At 38.7% G+C, this 3,640-nt stretch overlaps 1 non-coding gene across 1 annotated transcript; it reads right to left on the minus strand.

Annotated features, from left to right (window-relative positions):
• Positions 1–3,110: 3,110 nt before the first annotated feature.
• On the minus strand, positions 3,111–3,217 carry LOC129064922 (U6 spliceosomal RNA). The gene has a single exon (XR_008528534.1). It is a non-coding gene; the product is annotated as a U6 spliceosomal RNA (small nuclear RNA).
• Positions 3,218–3,640: the final 423 nt, after the last annotated feature.

A 3,640-nucleotide genomic window follows, 5' to 3' on the forward strand; every position in this document is an offset into this window, starting at 1 on the left:
GTGTGTGTGTGTGTATATATATATATATATATATATATATATATACTCCACAATTTATCCATTCACCCATCGATGGACACTAAGGTTGTTTCCATATCTTGGCTATCATAAAGAGTGCTGCAATAAACATTGGGTGCATGTATCTTTTTGAGTTTGTGTTTTCATTTTCCTCTGATAAATACTCAGAAGTGGAACTGTTGGATCATATGGAAGCTCTATTTTAAAATTTTTTTGTAAACCCCACACTGCTTTTCCTACTGGCTGCACCAGTTTACATTCCTTCCACCAGTGCACAAGTTTTCTCTTTTCTCTGCATTGTCACTAACACTTTATTGTTTGTCATTTTGAAAATAGCCATTCAAGCAGGTATAAGTAATATCTCATTGTGGTTTTGATTTGCATATCCCTGGGGGTTAATGATGTTGTATATCTTTTCATGTATATGTTTCCATCTGCATGTTTTTGGAGAAATAGCTCCTTAGATATTTTTGTCAATTTTTTAATCAAATTGTTTGGGGGTTTTTTTTGCTATTGAGTTGTATGAGCTTTTTATATATTTGGGGCATTAACCCCTTATTAGATTTGTGATTTGCAAATATTTTCTTCCATTCAATAGGTTGCCTTTTAATTTTATTGATGGTTTCCTTTGCTGTGTAGTCTCACTTGTTTATTTTTGTTTTTGTTGCTTTTAATTTTGGTGTGAGATTGAAAAAATTATTGCCAAGACCTATGTTAAGGAAAAAGTATTTGATAAAATTTAACAACTATTTATAATTTTAAAAAATACTCTCAACAAAGTGGGTATAGAGGGAATGTACTTCAACATAATAAAAGCCATATATGTCAAGTCCACAATTAGCATCATACTAAACGGCTAAAAGCTGAAAGCTTTTCCTCTAAGATCAAGAACAAGACAAGAATAGCCTATGCTTGCCACTTTTATTCAACATATCACTGGAATTCCTAGCAAGAACAATTAACCAAGTAAAAGAAATAAAAGGCATTCAGATTGGAAAAGAAGAAGTAAAACTATCACTGTTTGCAGGTGATGTGGTATTACATGTAGAAAACCCTAAAAGCTCCAGTAAAAAGTATTAGAACTAATAAATGAATTCAGTAATGTTGCAGGATACAAAATCAATACAGAAAAATATGCTGCATTTCTAAACACTGATAACAAACTATTGGAAAGAGAAGTTAAGAAAACAATCCCCCCCAAAGAAAACAATCCCATTTATAATTACATCAACAGAATAAAATATCTAGGAACAAATTTAACCAAGGAGGTGAAAGATCTATATACTGAAAATTGCAAGATATTAACGAAAGAAATTGAAGAAGACACACACAAAAAATGGAAAGATACTGCATGGTCATGGATTGGAAGAACTGATGTTGTTAAAATGTCCTTACTGCCCAAACCAGTTTATAGATTCTCCCAGTTCCCCTCTCACCCTCTTTGATGTATTTTCTAAAGGGCCGAAACAGTGAGCTTTTAAAACTGTAAACACTTATTTGCAGGTTAGAAACTTTCAATGCCTCCCCAAGGCATTAAATCCAATGCCACCTTGCTAAAGACTGAGCACCTGTGTTCCCTCAAAATGTGTATGTTAACTTCTAATGTCCAATGGGATGCTTTGTGGAGGTGGGGCCGCTGGAAGATGATTGGGGATGAGAGTGAGCCCTCCTCAATGGGATCAGCCCTGATGAACACATCTCTTCTAAAGAGACCCCAAGGAGCAACCTTACCTGTTCCACCACGTGAGGACACAAGGCGGCCGCTTGTTAACCAGGAAGCTGGTCCTTACCAGACACAAAATCCGCTGGTGCCTTGATCTTGGACTTCCAGCCTCGAGAACCGTGAGAAATAAATATTTGTTGTTTAATCCCCCCAATCTACGGTATTTTTGGTAGAGCAGCCTGAACAGACCAAGGCACACCTATTTTATCTATTCCTTCCCATCACTCTTGTTGAATATCATGCCACTCAGCTCCTCCCCACTACTTCTAGGCCCCAGAATATGTTATTTCCTCTACGTGAAAGGCTCTTCCCTGGTTTTAACATAGCTAGCTCCTTTTCTTCCTTTAAGTCTCACTTACGTCATCTTCCCAGGGAGTCTTCCATGACCACCTTATCTAAATTCACTCCCTCCATCTTCCTCTTCTTCTGCCATCCTAGGCTACTCTCTGTCCTTAATAAGACCTATCACAGCTTCTCATTACTCTATAGATTTCTCTGTTGTCTTTTTCCGTTGTCAGTCTTCCCCTCTAGAGTATGTGCATCTTGAGGGCAGGCATTGTATCTGCCCTCATCACCCTATAGCCATTGCCTTATACAGCACCTGGCATCCAAGAGGCCTCAGCGAATGTTTGTTAAGTAAACACACTATTCTGACCATTTCCTTATCACCCCATTGATGAAGGAAGGAGGACTGCCTTAAAAAGTATGAAATGGCCAAACACATGACACCCAACATTGGACAGGTGAAATTGACAGCAGGTTATTAGTGACATATACTCCCATGCCAGGGAGAAGGACATTGTACACTGTGCAGGGCCCCACGAAGGTTGCACACGGGAGGAGAGTGAACCAGCAGGGCCTGTGAGAGGTGAGCTTTGTAGCAACAAGAGGTTGAAATGATCCTTCTTTCCTGCAAAACTATGTCATTAGTGTGTTTGGATAATTTTGAGAGCTGACAAACAGGTGAAATCCATTATTTCGAGCACTGCGTGGAGTATGACTGGTCTGTATTATAAAGATACTTGCCAGGCAAGGAGACTTTCCTGCTGTTGGGAGTATAACTGATAAGAGTTAGGCCTTTGAGCCCTGTGGTACTCAGAGATGTCAAGGCAGCTTTTGCAATTTTAGGTCTTGCAACACATGTACCTAGCATCTGGACAAGAGACACACACACGTTTACACGTAGTCAGCGGTAAGGAATGGGGGAGGAGATTGTTTCATTACATGACTAAGTGAATGAATTATGTGTTTATTATTATGCTATGAGCCTTGTGATGGTATACGTAATATATGAGCAACTAGTAAGTGTTCAAAAATAGATCACTCAATAAAACTGAAGTCCTAATCTACTTTGTTCTTTTTTTTTTTTTTAAATATGGAACGCTTCACGTATCTACTTGTCATCCTTGCGCGGGGGCCATGCTAATCTTCTCTGCATTGTTCCAATTTTAGTATATGTGCTGCCAAAGCGAGCACTCTACTTTGTTCTTTCAAATACCAAAGCATCTAACAAAAAAACCAAAATGATACTGGCTTGAACAAGGTATTTTTCTCTCTCAGTGTGAGAGGTCAAGAATTAGAAAATCCAGGGCTGGAATGCAGATTCAAATCAAGGACTTAGGTTTCTCTTAGCTTACCATTCCACCATTCCTAGAGTGGCATTTTGACCCACATGCTCACAACATTGTTGCTGTGGCTCCAGTCATCAAGCTATATTCCAGTCAGAAAGAAGGAGGGTAGGGAAAGAGCAAATGGGCATGAACCAGTGAATCATTTTCCTTTAATGAGCTTTTCCTGAAGTCCCACTAGTGCTCTATTATTTAAGAATGTTTTTAGCTGGGCACATTACTACTCCCACCCCCAAAATAGAACTCTGTTAAAAAGGAAGACAGGAGAATG

This window comes from Pteronotus mesoamericanus, unplaced genomic scaffold (assembly GCF_021234165.1).
Source record: "Pteronotus mesoamericanus isolate MK-2021 breed Mesoamerican mustached bat unplaced genomic scaffold, CSHL_Meso_final contig_169, whole genome shotgun sequence".
NCBI lineage: Eukaryota > Metazoa > Chordata > Mammalia > Chiroptera > Mormoopidae > Pteronotus > Pteronotus mesoamericanus.